General features: G+C 44.5%; 1 protein-coding gene across 1 annotated transcript in view; it reads right to left on the bottom strand.

Annotated features, from left to right (window-relative positions):
• SGPL1 (sphingosine-1-phosphate lyase 1) overlaps positions 1–19,160 on the bottom strand; it is a 69,446-nt gene that overhangs the window by 49,316 nt on the left and 970 nt on the right. The gene's annotated exons all lie outside the window — the stretch shown is intronic.

Below are 19,160 nucleotides of genomic sequence, written 5' to 3'. Positions count from 1 at the left end.
TGAAGTGCAAAGTTCTTAATGAGAATAACTGCTAGCAAAAGCAACTGAGATACGTCTCTTATGCAAAAAAGCCAATGAAGACAGTTCAGTGCTGTATAAGTGCAACATTCCCTTCAGAGCTGAAATGCTGGGCATGCTTAATTTAGAGCCCATCACAGTTAACACTGATGCAGACAAAGCACAGAGACATGTTTAAAGATGGATGGGGAAGACAGGAGGAAAATCACACAATAGACAGGATAGACTCGGAGCATGCCATCCTGTGGACATCCCATTCCTAATCTCTTCATCATGGTTAACAGTCCCAATCTGACAACTTGATGGTGGCAGATTCTTGACTTGCTCTGAAAGATGTTAAGAGCTTCACATAACTGTCCCTGTGACCGTACCAATACTACAATATTTTGATTAGGTGTCTTGCATAGCAGGCCAAATGGCAAAGACTTTGTTAACTGACGGTTCCAATGAGAGCACGTAACAGCACACAGGTCTTCAGCAGGTACATATATATTCCCCTGATTTTCTTTTTTAAATGTGCACACACATTATGCCATAGATAAAGCAGCCTCGCAGACAGTCCCAAAACCAGTTCATCAGACACACCAATTGCTCAAACGACCGCTTGAACTTTGGGTCTGACATACTTCTTGTGTGGAAGAGTTATTTGCCCCCATCAAAATGGCTACTTAAGGCTGTTCTAAAGGTTAAACTGAAGGAGTCATCAACAGTCAAAAATACTGCTTTACTGACCTGTTACCTGCATGCCATGTTGCCTAATTCCTGTAATAAACACAGAAACGTTAACCACCTACCCAGGCCATTGACTAAACAAAAAAGGCACCTTTCCAAAGTCACTCATAATTTCAGTCAAGTTATTTTCATCAAGATTTATCTTTTAGCACTACATCTACCAACACCCCCCACCCCCACACACTAACTTTCTTTTACCATGTTTTTATTTTTTTGATGCTGTTGGCTATGTTCAATGTTTTAGAAAGTAATAAAGATTATTACTTTGGGTCCTCCTCCCAAAATTATAGCTGGACAGACATTTTTAGCAAAAACCATCCAAACAAAATGTTGTTTCTAGAAAGCCTTAAAATCTCAAGCAGGGAAGATACTAAGTTCACTATTTCAAAGATGCAAGATTATTGTTCATCAAGAGCCAGTGCGGTGTAATGGTCAGAATGCTGGACTACAATCTAGGAAACCCAGGGATGAATCTCCACTCTGCTGCACAAGCTCACTGGGTGACCTTGTCCAATCACACTCTCTCAGCCTAACCTACCTCACAGTGTTGTTGTGAGAATAAAATAGAACAGAGTAGAATTATGTAAGCTGCTTTGGGTCCCTGTTGGGAAGCAAGGCGGTGTATAAATGAATAAATAAAAAATAAACAAGACCCCAAGTAAATTTTAAAAACGTGATTGTATTTTCAACCATATTATATAAAACAGTTAAATCAAAAAATTAAAATCAAACCAGTAGCAATTAAAACCAAGCTAACAGCAACTTCTTACCACCACAATTTTTCAGCAATCACTTCAGACAGTGACAATAAATCATCATAACCACAAAACAAAAATTGATTGAAACATCCAAGATTTCACTTGGTGCTTAAACCCCAAGAATGAAACAGACAAACATAAAGAGACAGCAAGTTTCACAGATATGGCAGCTGCACTGAGAAAACCATCTGCCTTGCTTCAAGATGTGGGAAGGCACAAGCACAATTTCTTAACATAATGAAATACTTCAGAACTTAAGATCTCCCTCATGAACCAAGGTACAGTAACCCAATATTTTTCTTAGGGCAGTTAACTTTGAACTCATATTAACAAGAGCACAAACAGGAGAGCAACAAGATACGAGTTACCAAATCAGGGCGGACTGGATTCACATGCCCTACTTAAACCAACTTGTCAATATGTGATACTCTCCTTGCCATCCATGTATGTATCCTTGAAACGTTTCACTGTAGTTATTGCCAATATCACACATACAGGGGCCAAGTCAATGCCATGTAATTGGCGAGAACTGCACTTTAACTCCTTCACAGGTATACAAAGAACTTACCACATAAAGTAGTAGTAACCTTCAACAGGGACAGATTAATCCAAGTACCCACAGTATGAGTACTTACAATGGGCCAGGGTGTTCACATCACAACACTGTTGAATATTTTACCCTGAAACAATTGAGGAGGGAAGAACCCTTTAAAGGACATTTTTATCAATCATATCCAGAACCTTGTTTGGACCACGCAAGTGCAGGAGTCCAATTTCCCTTTCCTTTCTATAAAGAATCCAGCAGCACCTTTAAGACTAACCAACTTTACTGTAGCACAAGCTTTCGAGAACCACAGTTCTCTTCATCAGATGCATGAAAGACATGAAGAAACTGGTCAGATGCTATTGGACTCTTTTCTGTTTTGCTAATACAGACTAACGTGGCTAACTCCTCTGGATCTTTCTATAAAGGTATCCCAAGATTTTATGGAAATGAGCAGGAAACACTGGTTTCTGCATACCATCAGTCCAGGCAAGGTTCTGCGCATGTCAATGAGCACCAAAACAATGGACTGTGAAGAATGCCCATGAAACTCCAGGGAGAATGATCAGAGCACCAAACCAAAGACATTCTTAAGACCTGCGTTCCCCTCCCCCTTCCTATAATTAAGGGATACAGAAGAGTGGTCATGCCATTTTCTAGCTCCAGATTTCTAGAACTGATGCTGTCACTTGGCTTGTACTGAAAAAAAAGGTCCTTTCTCCTAGCTTGTTCTTGTTCCTGCTAGATTTAATGAAAGAAGGCGAAGGGTTGAGGGTCAAGGGACATGCTATGTGATAAGCTGAACCAAGAGCATGAACTGAATCAAGTGAAACTTGCCCCACATCTTGTAGCCGAGTTGGTTGGACCTGCGCTTATGCTGCACCTGGTTTAACTCTATATGGATTATTCTGATAGCTCATTTCATTATATGCTCCGCCATGATGATACTTGGTTGGTGCTTTCTAAACAATGAAAAATCATTTAATGAGTAAAGAACTACCTTCTTCAGAGAAAATATTAAGCACCATTATTAGTATTAGGCACAACAGCAAGACACAACCAAACTAACATGACTAGAGCAGAACAAATAGTTTCTGCAACTGTGATGCTCTGTGTTCCATCACAAGGTACCAAAATGTAGCTAATCCTACAATATTATTTATTTACTTATTCCATTTATACCCTGCCGCCTTTCTCCCCAGTGGGGATCCAAAGAGGTTTACATACGTCTTTCTTCCATTTTATCCTCTTAACAACTCTGGTATTTTATGCATGGTCGCTTTACAGCATTTCAGAATCTATTCTGCGTCCCATGCTCTCCTGACCTCTGCACCTGCAAGGGAGTCATGGAAAGCAGAAACGGGTTTTGTCTGTGTTTTCCCCGGTTTTTTCCCCCCGCACACATTCTGCAATTTTTTTTTGAAGCTGCTGCCCACCCACTGCTAGCATGCATTCTGTCTGCGCAGAATCAATACTCCCATTCTGCTTCTCTCCCCCCCCCCCGCCCCACTTCCTTTCACAGGAGCTGATTGGTCTATCCAAGGGTAACCACACCCACCCTCCTCAGCTCCCAAAACCTTTTTCCACCATTTTTTTGTTTAACGAAAGCACAGTACGCTACAACGTTAATCACCAGATTAATATGCTTAAGCAGACCCAACTCAGACAAGCTTGTTGCATTAATGACTACAATCTTCTAGCTTTTTTTTTCTGACGTTTAAGTTGAAATGCTGCAGTGTGATAGCCCTGTGGCTTTGAAAATGATTGTACTGAGATATGCTTGATAATCTGATTGTAAATTGTGTAGTTATATAAAGATAACAGACTTACTAATATTGAAACACTGATAAAGGTTAATATCACTATAGGTATGTTAAATATAAGTAAAGGTAATGAAAATTTGGAATAGAAGCAAATTAGAATTTTTAATAGCATTTTATCCTCAGGCTCTTAAAGGTTATAATAATCTGTAATATTAAGAAATAAGCAGTGTTATTACTAATAATTGTTAGGTTTGAATTCTAAGCGTGTTGGTTAGGCTGGAAAAATATTTAATCTCTTTCAAAACAAGACACCGAATCAAAGCTGCTTCTGATGGTGCAGAATGCAGGAGAGCCGTGCCAAGTCCATGTCAATCAGAGTGAACACTCGGAAAGGCCGGTTTAAAGTGACCATGCACAAAACATGTTAGTGAGGTAGGCTGATCAGAGTGTATATGACTGGCCAAAGGTCACCCAGTGAGCTTCCATGGCAGAGTGGGGATTTGAACTTGGTTCTCCCAGGTCCTAGTCTGACACTTTTAACCACTACACCACACTGGTTACTGTGATCTATTTTATTCAAGAAGCAAGTACCAAAACTAGGAATGAGATCCTAATGCAAATTAAATACAACTTCCAGAAAAAGCTATTTAGTCCATAAACGTAACTGGTTTTTTTATTTGTGGAAGTATTAACACTGCAGTTTTCATCACTATCTATTGCAATGCCTCACATTTCTTCACTAAGCAAGTTATAATCCCAGTCAAACATTTCTCTGAAATTCAACCCGTTAATTTAAATGGTAGTCCAAATGAGGCAAAGTGGCTGTTATGGAAAACAAGAAGGTACAACTAAAAACAGAAGCCATGCTTCCTTCCCCCTTCATAAGGCTAGCAGAACTTACCACACTACCTTGTATCATTATGCAAGGGAGGAGAATTGTGGGGAAATGATTGTCGGCTGTTTAAGATCTAGGCTGAGTTTGTGTTTCCTTCTTGTTGAAAATACTTAAGTCCTGGTATGACCAGAAGCTTTTTCAACAAGGGAGGGGAACTGAGGGAAGATAACTGGCCAGCTAATGACCAGTCCTTCATAGGTTAAATGGAAGCCCTCAAATTGTGATCTCTTATATGATTTAAAAACTCTCCTTGCTCCCCTACATGTACTCTGCGCTCTGCAAGAAGGGAGCACAGCGGTGGCAGCCATAAGAAGCCGACTGTACCAGTGGTGGCCAGAGGGAGCCAAGCAGACTATGTTCCAGCCCTCCATCTGTTATGCCAATATAGATTAAAATCATATGCCAATAATCAATACTGAACAATACTAGGCCTAGCTTCTATACTCTCTAGATGAACTTTTAAACTTTACATGAACTTTCAGTGTATTTTTCTATGTGTAAGGTAATTCAGCAGGTGTGCTTTTATCCTTTGACAATTAATTAAAATAGTGGACTCTACCGAGATTGATGTTCCTCTATCAGAGATTCAACCAATGATGATCGCCCAACTTAACTTTTCTTGACACTTGTCAGAGATTTATAGTTTTCTTTTGCAGTTCTGACTATGACATAATTTTTTAACTAATTGGAAGGCTGTACTATGAAATTATGAATATTCAGTGAAGTGTCAAACCAATCAATATTTGTTTGTGCTATCATGTGAATAGACCCTAAATATTTGCATATGATTAGGTATATAATTGCAAACACAGAAAGAATAAGCAGGGTACTGATGGAAGAGATCTCTTGGGAGAATTTAGGTGAGAAACTATTTCTACCTATGTATTTCATAGAAACTTTGAGCAATGTTAAACTTAGGATTTATTGAGAAATGTTAGTGAACTTATTTCTTATTGCCTTTCTATGTTCTGTTGTTATAGGATTCATATTAATAGCCATTTATATTTTGATTACTTGCTTCATTAAAAAACTAGGGTGTACTTTCAATAAAGTGAAATAAACTCTAGATTGGTGTCTGTGTGTTTGATGGGGAGTTGCAAAGCAATATTGAACCCTATATAAATAAATGTACTGATAAACAGCTGGTTCAAAGAACTTATCTGTTTGACAGGTCTAAAGACTAACTGCTTTCGGCTTCCCCGGAGAGAGATCCATCTTTCTCCTGGCAAGTTGAAACTTGGTTTTAGACACGGGCAACTGTCTCATTACACATCCTAGGGAGGCAGCAGTGCATGTGCAGCGTTTGCTTGGTCCCTGTGTGGGAGCTGGTGACTGGGGCTGCTGCAAGCACTCCTGGCTGGGATGGGAGAAGGAGGAAGTGCTGAACACCACTGCCAGGAGGGGGAGGAAGTGCTGGACACCAATGGCAAAGCGGGCATGCGGGGGGCTGGCTGCTGGGCTGACCTCCTCAACATGGTCCTCGAGTGGTGGGAAGGATTCTCTCTGTCTTCTCCCTGGCAGAGAATCGCTTCGAGGGGCCATTCTTTCTCACTATACTTCCAGCGGAAACTTGTGGGAAGCTGACATGTGAAGAACACGTGTCGGGTGTCTCATGTAGTTTCCCTCTGAGCTAGCTCTACCACTGGCCAATAAATCCCAACCCAGTACAGGATGTTTAGTGTAACTTTTTCCTGTTTATTTAAATTGTATTTTGCTCATTTCAGTTGTATCAGTACTTTTGGTAAGATGCTTTGGCTCCCCACTGTGGAAAAAGGTAAAGAAATATCCTAATAAATAAATCTCAGTGTTTTCCTACTTCATAGTGCTGGCAGTCTAGTTCTGCCATCATACACGTAATACCATGGGAATCAGGTACTGTATCAGCCTTTCCTATTTACAGTCTTTCTTACTCAGTTAAATGAGAGTCACTATGTTCAGTTGGAAAGTATTTGGGAGTTACAAGAAAGATATACTGGGCAGGTTTACAACAAACCAAGCTGGATCTTTTATATCTTGCTACCTGATCTCCATTACAAGAAATGGAACTGGAACACAATGTGATTGTATTACATCTTGAGGAGTGAAAGAACATTATCCCATTGCATTACTCTGGGTAATCCACCTCAACACCCACTACGTAATGCATGCTTGACTCCACCGATTTCCAAGATCTGCACTGCAGCACAGAGACATAGGCAACAGGCCCCTAGGCTTCATTTGTACATATGGAAGTTGCAGTACTTTGCAGTACTTTGGCAAAAGGGAGCTGGATCACTGCATGCCCACTGTAAAAAAAAAAATGAAACTTGCTGCTTTTCTTCAGCATCCCAAGTTTCATTTTTTTTTTACGTAGCATGCAGTGCTATGTTCCCCTTCCTTGTCCCAAACATAATAATCAATAATTAGAATGTATTTGGAGTTTCAATCCTAATAGCCTGAAGTCTTTCAAAGATAAAGCTTTCCACATTTAACCAGTCCAATTTGATCCCATTCTGAATAGGAATGAAAACATTGTCAAAATTTTGATGCCATGAGGGAAAAAAACATTTCCCCAGTGATTTCTGGAAACCAAGAAATTTGAAGGAAAATTGAAATGTATGCAGTTATCAAACCTGAGTGGACAACTATGTTCAACATATCACACATAATTCTTTGGGTGTGCTAAAACTAGTTTAAGAGTTTTCAGTGCCTTCATTTTGTTACTAAATTTAAACTATATAAAGTGAAGAACTTGCTATATTGCCTAAGTCTTTACAAGTATCATTCCAATACAAAATTTCCACATAAAGCTTTGAATATTTAAACTACATGATCCCCCCGATCGAGCATTTCAGCTCAAATTTTTGTTGCTATAGGAACATAAAACTAACACAGAATACTTTTAACATTTGGAAATATCGAAGCTACACTTTCCAAGCACTTCGTAACACTTCAGAAAGCTTTGGATAGAGCGGCAGCAGCCGCAGCACTTTTCTTTCCATTTGCAAACGGCAAGAAAAGTGCTGCTTTCAAGCTTCCTGCCAACTTTTTTCACCCGGTGGGAGGGAGGAGGAGGGGGTTGTTCACTACAACCCCCTCCTCCCCCCTCTCATCAGGTAAAAAACCCCAAATCTTTATGGAGCACATCAAAGCGGTTTAAATACCTGAATCCCGAAGCGGCTTCAGGATTGTTTTCCCCCCGAATCTTTTTCAGGTGCATATCCCTAGTGACCATTTCACAAATACAACTGTAAAGAGTTATGCATTCTGCTACTGAAGGGAAGAGACTGCTCAACAAGGATACCAGAGATAAAGAACTGGCTGGTTAATTCAAGAGGCATTTGGCCCGACCACCATCCACTGCTTCTTGACCCTGCTTACAACCTTAGGTCAGTTAACAATGCTGACCTGGCAGTACAAACCATAGCTGGCAGGATTTCCCAGGCCGGGACTAGGCTTTGGACTAAGCAAGCCAACACTCCCTTATCTGTTTTTCTTCCTGACAAAAGCTCATAGTCTCTCTGTATCATTTTCCCTTATCCACTTCCTCCTTGGCTCCTCCCCCCCTTCAACTCTGTGTCTTCATCCCTACCTGTTCCATCACTTCAGAGATTTCCCCCCTGTCCCATAATACTAGAACTCAGGGGCATTCGATGAAGTTGTTGAGAAATAGGTTCCAGGCAGTCAAAAGGAAATATATGTTTATTCAGTGAGTAATTAAACTGTGGAATTCATGGCCACTGGATGTGATGATGGCCACTGGATGTGATCATCATCATCATCAATTGGATTTATTAACTACTCTCCCTCAAAGCGGATTACAGCATAAATAAAAAAATTACCATAAAAGAGCATTAAAATCATAAAATACAATATCACTATACATTCAGGCAGCAACCCCCACCCCAACTAAACGCATTCCATGAGGTGGGAATTGGCAGAAAATTCATTGGAAAAGCAAGGTGAGGGGTTTTTTCGATACCCTCCAACAGGAGACCAGCCAAGAAGCCTGCCCATACCTCAGCCTCAGCCATATGCCCGGCAGAACATCTCTATTTTGCAGGCCCGGCTGATAGTAATAACAATAATAACAACAACATTAGATTTATATACTGCCCTTCAGGACAACTTAACTCCCACTCCAGAGTGGTTCACAAAGTGTTTTATTATCCTCACAACAATCACTCTGTGAGGTGAGTGGGGCTGAGAAAGCTCTGAAAGAGCTGTTACTGACCAAAGGTCACCCAGCTGGCTTCAAGCAGAGGCACGGGGAATCAGACCCAGCTCTCTCGATTAGAGTCTTAGCCACTACACCAAACTGGCTCCTGCTGGGCCCTTGCTTCAGTGGACAGAGTTCCACCAGGTTGGGAAAAGGCCCTGGTCGAGGCCAGGTGAGCATCCTTGGGACCAGGGACCACCAGCAGCTGCTTATCGACTGAAAAGAGTGCCCTCCAGGGAACATATGGTAAGAGATGGTCCCGTAGATATGCTGGTCCCAGTCCGCTAAGGGCTTTATAGGTTAAGACCAAAACCTTGAACCTAATCCAGAACTCCATGCAGCTGGTGCAGAACTGGTGTTATATGGGTCCATGAGCACAGACAGCTTTAAAAAGGGGTTAGCCAGATTCATAGAGGATGGGTTAATCATTGGTACTTACTAGCACCAGGGATTAAAGGGAACCTCCACTCACAGAAGCAGCAAACCTTTTAATACCAGAGCTAGAAGGCAGCATCAGGGGAAGGCCTGGCCTCATTCCCTGTATGAAATCAGATGCCGGACTAGATGGTCTGATCCAGCATGGCTCTTAATTAACTTCTTACTTCAACTCCTCCCTCCTGGTCCTACTTCCTTTAGCCACCCTGTCCCTTGACTAATCTCGCTAGCACTCCTCTCTCTTCCCCTTCCCCCACAGACTATACTTCTTTCTCATCTAAAAAGCTGTGAAGTTTCTTCAGAGCCCCCTGTCTTTTAGCTCCTTCTTGCCCCAGTTCCATTCCTCTTTTCATTTTCCTCAAGCTGCCTTTTTGACATAGACTTACTTTAGGTTTTGCTTTTTCAGTTGATTGTCTTTTTGGAACACCTTCCTTTAACCACTTTTCTTTTGGGCATTCTGCCCAACTTTTCTACATCACAGGATGCTTTCCCAGTCCACAATTTAACTATATACAAGGTTTTGATCCCGACCAAAATGACAATACAGCATAGATGATCCTATATAAACCTACATCTTCATCTACTTTCACAGCACCCCAGCCCTCATTAGTATCAAACGCACTTCCAACAGTTCCCTGTACTGGGGAGGGGGGGAATGCATGCTGTAGAAATGAGGTTAGTAGACATCATAAATGACTGCACTGGAACAGCTGGTCACAGATCCAACCAGAATGATAGTGATCTTTGACTTGCTTATGAGTGGGGCTCAAGAACTGGTGAGAGGTTTAGAACGGCCCCTTGGTTACTCACCGTGAAGGGTCCTTCTCCTCTGAGGACAGGAGGACATCTTGGGTGATTCCCACCGTCCAATCGGGGAGGCAGGAAGTTATTAATCTTGCTTCCTCTTCCTCTAGTAGGTGGGGCCACCCTCAGATCTCCAGTTCGGGTGACTCCCCTCAGCAGTATCAGTACCTCTCTTATGTAAAAGGTATAATAAACTAGGGAAATAGAACTCAAAGCAGGAAATTAGCATGCAACGTGTAAACATACATAGAGAACAGCATACGTAGGTAGACAAAACACACCTCTCGCAACAGGTAAGGCGGGGGTGTGGAAGCAATACTACATGAGTAGAAAAGGATTAGAAAGAACATGGCTGGCAGCGTGGGACGAAGAGCAATGGGAGGGCAAGATGTCCTCCTGTCCTCAGAGGAGAAGGACCCTTCACGGTGAGTAACCAAGGGGCCGTTCTCCCTCTGAGGCGGAGGACATCTTGGGTGCTCCCAAAGCAGTACTTTAGGCATCGGGTGGGAATGCCTCTTCGTCTGGTAGCACATGTTGAAGCACTCTCCGCCCAAACGCTGCGTCAGCCGAAGCGCTTGAGTGTAAGCGATAGTGTCGGATGAAGGAAGATAGAGAGGACCATGCGGCGGCCTTGCAGATTTCTTCCACCGATGCGTGCTTTCTCAGGGCTGCATTGGTAGCCGCACTCCTCGTGGAATGTGCCGTGATGCCCTGTGGTGCGATGAGACCGAGGGCCTTGTAGGATTCCTTTATGCATGACTTGATGCTGTAGGCAATCGCTGCGGGAGACATGCGCTGTCCCTTCCTGGGACGGGAGACATTGATGAACAGCGAGTCCGTTTGCCTGAAGTCCTCTGTTCGGACCAGATACGCTTTGAGTACTCTTCGGACGTCTAAGGTATGCCATTCCTGTTCCTTTGGGTGACGAGGGTTAGGAGCGAAGGATGGCAGACTGATCTCCTGGGATCGGTGGAAGATGGAATACGCTTTAGGAAGGAAAGTCGGATCCGTGCGCAGTACTACTTTATCTCTGTGGAAGATGCACAGATCGGGGCGAACAGATAGAGCACCCAGCTCCGATATTCTGCGAGCAGATGTAATTGCCACTAGAAATATCGCTTTGAGTTTCAGCCATCTGATAGGGATGTCTCGGAGGGGTTCAAAAGGAGGCTTGGTCAGTGCCGAGAGGACCACGTTAAGCCTCCATGTGGGAAAACGGTGAACCACTGGGGGTTTCAGCAGTGTGGCTCCTCTGAGAAATCTCCGAATTAATGGGAGAGAGGATAGAGGAGCGCCCTTCTCGTCCATCCATATAGAACCGATGGCCGCGACCTGTCTCCTCAGCGTTGCTGCGCTCAAGCCGCTGTCGAGGCCATCTTGGAGGAATCCTAGCACAGAGTGCAATGATAACTCCGCTCCTTGCTTATTCTTGCGCCGACACCATCTGTGGAAAGCCTTCCACGTGTAGTTGTAGATTCGTGAGGTGGATTTCTTTCTAGAAGCCATCAGTGTGTCAACTACCTGATGTGGGAGGCCCAGGCCTAGGAAGCAGCTCCGTTCAGCTTCCATCCGGTTAGGGCCCACCACTCTGGATGAGGGTGCCATATCGGGCCCTGCTGTAACAGGTCTGGTACTACTGGCAGGTGCAAGGGTGGATCGGTCGATAGCTGTTGAAGGGCTGAGAACCACGGTCTCCTTGGCCACCAGGGTGCCACCACTATGACTGTGGCACCCAAGTCCGTGATTCTCCGAAGCAGTCGGGGGAGCAGCGGCAGAGGAGGGAAGGCGTACAGGAGGGCATCCGGCCAGGGGGCTGTGAGGGCGTCTATATCTTCCGCCGAGGGGTGGAAGTACCTGGAGAAGAACCTCTGGACTTGTCTGTTCAGCGACGTCGCGAAGAGATCCATGTCTGGATAGCCGAAATGCTCCACTAAGATCCCGAAGACTTCCTTCTTGAGGGACCACTCCCCTGGATGTAGATCTTCCCTGCTCAACCAGTCGGCATGAACGTTCTGCACGCCCCTGATGTGCTCCGCTTGAAGGGATGCCAGGTTGCGTTCCGCCCACTTCATGATCCTGATTGCCTCCTTCTGGAGGCGCGACGATCTGGTTCCCCCTTGTTTGTTCAGGTACGTTTTGGTCGCTACGTTGTCTGTTCGTATCAGGATGTGGGACTGAGCAATCTTGTCCCTGAAGTGTACTAAGGCCAGGTAGACTGCGCGCATTTCCAGGACGTTGATCGGAAGGTCCTTTTCCGGTGTCGACCAAACCCCTTGGGCGGGTATGCCGTCCAAGGATGCCCCCCCATCCCTTGAGGCTGGCATCTGTGAATATTTGAGTGCGCTGATGTGACAGGAAGCTCTTGCCCTGACTGAGGTTGTGGTCTCTGGTCCACCATCTCAGGCTGTTTCTGACCTCTAAGGGAACAGGAACCTTGAAGTTCTCCTTCCGGCCGATCTGCCACTGGAAGGGACGCAGGAATATCTGGAGCGGCTTGGTATGGAACTTTCCCCAGTATATGGCTTCTGAGTTGGACACTAGGAGTCCCATCAGCTTGGATAGCTCCATCAGTGGGGATGCATGTTGGGTGATCACCCGCTGTGCCAGCTGTTTGGTCTTGGACCTCTTGGTTTCTGGGAGAAAGAAGCTGCCCTTGATGGTGTCTATGGTCATGCCTAGGTGCTCCAGCCGTTGGGATGGGAGCAGGGAGCACTTTTCGCGGTTTATTAGGAACCCGTGGCTCTCGAGAAAGCGTAGGGTGTACTCCGTGTCCCTGATTGCATCCTGTCTGGAGGCGGATCTCAGCAGGATATCGTCGAGGTATGGATGCACGTGAATGCCTCTCTCTCGCAGCTTGACTATCGGAACCACCAGGAGCTTCGTGAAGACCCGGGGTGCCGTAGCCAGACCGAAAGGGAGTGCCCGGAATTGGAAGTGCTCCTTCTGGATGTAGAACCTGAGAAACTTTCTGTGTGATGTGGAGATTGGAACGTGAAGATATGCCTCTGTCAAATCTATAGACGTCAGGAACTCTCCCTTGCGAAGGGCTTCGGCAATCGACCTGAGAGTCTCCATCCTGAAATGACGCAGTTGAATATGACTGTTGACATATTTGAGATCGAGAATGGCCCGCCAGTCTCCGTTTCGCTTGGGCACGGTGAAGAATACCGAATAGACGCCGCGACCCCTCTCGAGTGGTGGCACCGGCTCGATGGCCCTTATCTGTAAGAGATGACGCACAGCCTGTAGGGTTATGGCCCTCTTGTGTGGGTCCCTCTTCGTGGGAGAAGGAACGAAACGCTCTGGTGGAAAGGAGGCGAATTCTATGGAGTAACCATAGGAGACGATTTCTAAGGCCCAAGCGTCTGCCTCTGATTCCATCCAGGCCTGACGAAATAGGAGGAGCCTGCCCCCTACTGAGGATCTTTGACAGTCAGGGCTTCTGCCCTTTGTCCTCTGACTCATGCCTGTTCCCACGAGAGCCTTGGGGACGATTGAAACGTGGAGTGAAGTTGGAACGTCTGGCCTGATTCCTGGGTGGGTTCCATGGTCGCTTGTAGTCTTGTCTGCTTCTCGGCAGAGTGTGATGAGAGCGAAAAGGCTGGTTGAAATATGTCTTCCTTGGGGCATATTTTAGGGACTTGGGAAGTGCTTTCTTTTTATCTCTGGTCTCCACCAGGATCTTGTCAAGCTGGTCTCCGAACAGCTTGGTTCCCTGAAAGGGGTAAGATGCGACTATCAGCTTAGCCTGGACGTCGGCCTGCCATGCTCTCAGCCATAACAGGCGTCTGGCCACTGTAGATGATGCTATGGCCCTGGAAGAGAGAGAAAGGCTGTCTAGAGTTGCGTCAGCCACGAAGGTGCACGCCTTGAGGACTCTGTCGGCCCCGTCCAGCAAACGTTTGTCGTTGACAGGTAGAAGTTGGATCAGCCTTCTGATCCACACCACTGAAGCTCTGGATACCATTGAGGCAATGGCTGAGGCCTTAATGGCCATTGCTGTAGCTTCATGGGCCCTCTTCAGGACGGCTTCTCCTTTCTTGTCGAGGCCGTCTCGGATGGTGCCTTGGCCGTCCTCGGATAGGAGACCCTGGGATTGTAGAGCCGCCACCGGAGCGTCAATAATGGGGACCTGTAAGAACTCGTCCACAAAGTTAGGTAGCACATATAATTTCTTTATGAGGCTAGGCATTTGCTTTGAGGCTGCTGGTGTAGCCCACTCTGCCCGGAGCTGACGCTCAAAATAATCTGGGAAAGGGAAGACCTCGGATTTGGCATCTGATCTAGGAAAAAATTCCTTATTTCCCTTAGGTCTGGACTTACGGTCGGTAGCCTTGGAGGCCCCTTCCTCCTCCTCTTCCCCCTCTGTTGCCCCCTTTAGGTCGAGGGCAGAAAGAGTTTTAGCTAGTAGGTAACTATAGTCCTCAAACAGGAAAAGCCTGTTAGACTGTTGGGGAAGGTTGGTGTCAAACTCACGTTCTTCCTCCGACAGGAACGCTCCTTCTTCCGATACCTCACTTGCAGGGCCATCCTCATCCAGCCATGGAGAGGTGCTGGTGGAGGTCTGACAGAAAGATTGCTTTCTGGCCGCCTTGGTGGGCCAGGAAGCTCTCTGAGGTGTAGGGTCTTGGCAAGTGGGATGCAACGGGGTGGCTGCTGGGGAAGAAGGGCCCGAGGCCTGCCCCTGGCTGAGCGACCATAGTTCTTCTCTAAGGGTTGCCCTGATGGCTGCCAGGATCTGGGGGGAAATAGACTCTGAATCCTCACTTACTTGCTCTCCTGCAGTGGCTCCGGAGCAGTTCTGTAGGCTGGAATCGTTATTTTGCTCAACTTCTCCCGCCGGGAGGTTGGCAAGCACGGAGCCGCTTTTTGGCGGGAAATCGCGTCTGGCCGCTTTTCCCGCCGAAACTGAGCCGCGTCTTTTGCTGCCGCCTCCGGTTGACCTGGCTCTTCTTGCAGCCCCCTCTGACGTCTTGCTCGGCAGACGGGGGCGCTTCCTTGAAGGCTGGCCTCCCTGTCTGGAAGTGCCTTCTTCCGGGGACCGATCGAGCCTCCGCGGCGCGTCTGGTCCTGCTGAGCCTTCTCCCGCCGTCGGCAGAATGGCTCCTAGGTTGCTGTTGTCCACTTTGTCCATAAAGGACTCTTCAGAGTCTGACGACTCCCTTGTGGACATTCTTTTCTTCTGAGGAGACCAGGACTCCTCTTGAAGGGACAGTGAGAGGGTTAAAAGGTTAGAGGAGGATAGGGTAGAAGGGAAGACTTAAAGAGAAAAGGTATAGCAAAAGACAAGAGACTAAGTAAAGGCAATAGATAAACAGGGTAGCTAAGCTAGCCTAGATACTACTGCTCTCCCCTGAGGCAGGAAAAGAACTGGAGATCTGAGGGTGGCCCCACCTACTAGAGGAAGAGGAAGCAAGATTAATAACTTCCTGCCTCCCCGATTGGACGGTGGGAATCACCCAAGATGTCCTCCGCCTCAGAGGGAGAACTTGTTGCATCAATTGGTAACAGTGACCACAGTGCTATTAAGTTCAGCATTCATGTCAACGAAAAATTGCCCCTAAAGTCCAAAACAGTAACATTCAATTTCCAAAGAGGGAACTTTATAAAAATGAGAGGAACAGTTAAAAGGAAGTTGAAAGGGAAACACAAGAAAGTCAAATCCCTAGAAGACGCTTGGAAGCTATTTAATACCACACTATTTGAAGGCCGGCCTAACCTAGATATCCCAGGTGAGCCTGATCTCATCAGACCTCAGAAGCGAAGCAGTCGGCCTTGGTTAGTAATTGGATGAGATACCTCCAATGAAGAATAGGGTTGCAGAGGCAGGCAATGGCAAACCACCTCTGTTAGTCTCTTGTCTTGAAAACTCCACCAGGGGTCACCATAAAGTTAACTATGACTTGAGGGCACTCTCCACTCCAATTGAAGCCTGGATTGAATGCATTCCCCAGGTTAGGAAAGATACTGCCAAGCCTAAAAGGATGCCAGCATGGTTAATGACCCAAGGGCTATGAAAAGCAAGAAGACTGGTCTGTCCCAGTGAAGTAAATGGAAGGCAGCACTGGGTATAGAAAATGAAGTGTGAGTTAATATTTATGCAAGCAAAAACAGAATTTGAGGAGGATATTGCTAAAAGTTTCAAACAAACAATAAGCATTTCTTTAAATATTTCCAGAACAGGAAACTGGCCCCTTGGATGACCAAGGAATAAAAGGATTGCTGAAGGAAGATGTGGAGATGGCAGAGAAGTGATTTTTTTTTTTTTTGCATCTGTGCTCACTGTGAAAAGTATGGGTTATGTACTCAGGTCATAACAACTATTTCCAGAAATTAAGTGAGAAGAACTGAGTCAAACTGAGGTGATGACAAATGAAGTTCTAAGCCTACTGGGGAAATTAAAAACCAAAAAGTGTCTATGTCCTGATAGCATACATCTGAGGGTTCTTAAAGAAGTCAAATGTGAAACTGCTGGTCTACTAATTTGTTCCAGGCAAATTAGAAGAAGTTGTTATTAAAGAAAGAATTATTAGGCACACAGAGGAACAAAGCTTGCTGAGGAAAAATCAGCTTGGCTTCTTCAAAGGGAAGCCCTCCCCAGAAAAAATATCCTATACATAGAAAACTACAGTGTCAGAGAAAATGTGCTAGAACACTCCTCCCTGAGCCTGATATGTTAACTTTATATTAAGAATTTTTTCTTCATGGAGGAAGAACCCTTTCCCATATGTACTCTGAAGTGGTACAGCCCAGACACAGGCTTAATATTTAGTGGCTAAGTAGACAGGTTTCATACATAGCCATAGTCTTGCTTCATGTCAGCATACCCTGAACAACCTTACTGTATTATTGACTTACTGAGGAAACATCTTCCAGTCATACCAGCCAGACTAGTCGAGTCTGGGGTTAAAAAGCTATAATTAGAAATGAAAAGAAAAACAACATGGCATATAGACAGAAAAACCAAAGCCCAAATAGTTGGTGTGTGTGCCACTCAGCCTAAAATGCATGCCTGAATAGATTAGGAAATTATACAAATTAACAGCAAATTACAGAATTTGAAAGAAGACATCCTGAAAGTTGATAACCCATATAAAAGATCTGCTGTACATATTTATCTGCTGTACATATATGAACCGGGATCTGCCTTGTTGTTTGGTACATATATATCAGCATATTCTAAGAATGAAAAGAACTGCAAATGAAATCTCAGACATTTATGTTTCAATTGTCTGTGTAGTGCGGGGAACTCCCTCAAAATACAGCTTACAATGCAATCCTAAAAAGAGTTACTCCAGTCTAAGCCCATTGATTTCAATTTGCTTAGGACTGTGCTATTAGAAACAAGTCCTATTTATATCACTGGAAAATGCATAGCATGTCCACTTTAAAAAACATCTTGTGAGCTAGTTACCGCCTGCAGTGTTCATTATCTAATTACTGAACACACTGTAATTGTGGCTGATCCAGTTAGTAAACCAGAATATGAAAGTAGGCTTCTGTATATATAGATGATACACATCTAGTATCATAACAATATTTGGGATGGATACATCATTTGATGCACATGTGTACTTCATAGCCACTAGTAGTTGTACATAAATTAATAGAACAGAACTCATGCCTATATGCTTAAAACTTAGGGCTCATTTACATTGCTAGCTTATCCTGAACATTGGGATATATCACTTAAAGAAAAAACAATCTGAAACTGTTTCAAAAAAGGTTAATTATGATGACAATGGGCTTATACTAGGAGAAGGTAACTGAAAGAAGTGGCACACCAGTCCATTTTTCTCAACACAGAGGGCAAGTTCTCCACCCAAAAGTGAGCCCCCGAAAGTTGCACTACTGGAGCCAGTTACATGGGACAAGATAATAGACGTGCCCCGTCCACCAAATGGATCTGAGGTAAGCCTCACAGGTACTGGCATCACCACTGGGGCTTGGCTTGCACCCAAGCATCACCTTTGTCTTCCCCTCTTTGTGTTTCTCAGCATAGCAGCACCTTCACAGGTAGACTTAGTCCAAAAAAGCCTGCTCATACCTAGTTTCTACAATGGATGAGCAAAGTTGAGGAACAGTCAAGTGTCAGCATACAACTACAATTTTTTTATTTTTCCAGTATCTCACCTCCCCTCTACCACTCTTTCCTGTGCAGTAAAAAGTCAGCCTGCATTTAGATAGTGGGACCAGGTACACAACAAAGCAAAGAAATGCTCATTTCATACACATGCCCCTACTCAGGCCATATCTGAAACAACTCTGATGACTGTTCCACATTTGGCAGGTTTCCAATACGGATATTGTCACCATCATATGTGACAAATTAACATATCTGTGGTGCTAGAAAACAGGTGGAGCAAAGCCATGACTGGGAGCACAAATACTCAGGAACTTAGGACCATTCCCCACAGTAAGTCTGCCCAATGTTTATTCTCCATACTATTATTCATTCACAGTTGATCACCTGAATAAACATGTGAACAAACAGTACACAGGTGCACTCTTCGGCAGTTTCTGCAATCCTGACACAACTTTCCCAAGCAGCTCCAATCCCAGGAATTATTACTTCATTATCAGTTTGGTTTCTCCTTGTCAACTGTTCCAAAGTTCACATAATTAGAGAGAGCAACAATATGTTTCACTATGTTATTATGCAGCATCACACAGGCAGTGAATTCTGCAACAACATTCTAGAACAGCTAAAACTACATAAACTGCTGAAGAACATACTTATGTGATGCTACACAGACAGACATTTCTCTGTGCAATTAAGGACCTGAGAACAGTATGTGAGAAGAAAAACAAACAAAAATGAAGCTGACCTTAGTTTCTCAAAGACAGACAGAAAAAACGCCCAATCAATTTCTGCAACGTAATCACTGGCAGAGCTTTTAAAATGCAATCTATTGTGGGCTAAGCCAAGATTCTCCCCAGAAGCTCTCTTAAAGAGATATATTAAAAGATTAAGCTTGAAAGGATGTTTTGAGCAGGACAGTTCCCACCCCAT

The sequence above is a fragment of the Eublepharis macularius genome, chromosome 6 (genome assembly GCF_028583425.1).
Source record: "Eublepharis macularius isolate TG4126 chromosome 6, MPM_Emac_v1.0, whole genome shotgun sequence".
Classification (NCBI taxonomy): domain Eukaryota; kingdom Metazoa; phylum Chordata; class Lepidosauria; order Squamata; family Eublepharidae; genus Eublepharis; species Eublepharis macularius.
The sequence above is the reverse complement of the archived record's forward strand: the minus strand, read 5'-3'. Positions and strand labels throughout refer to the sequence as shown.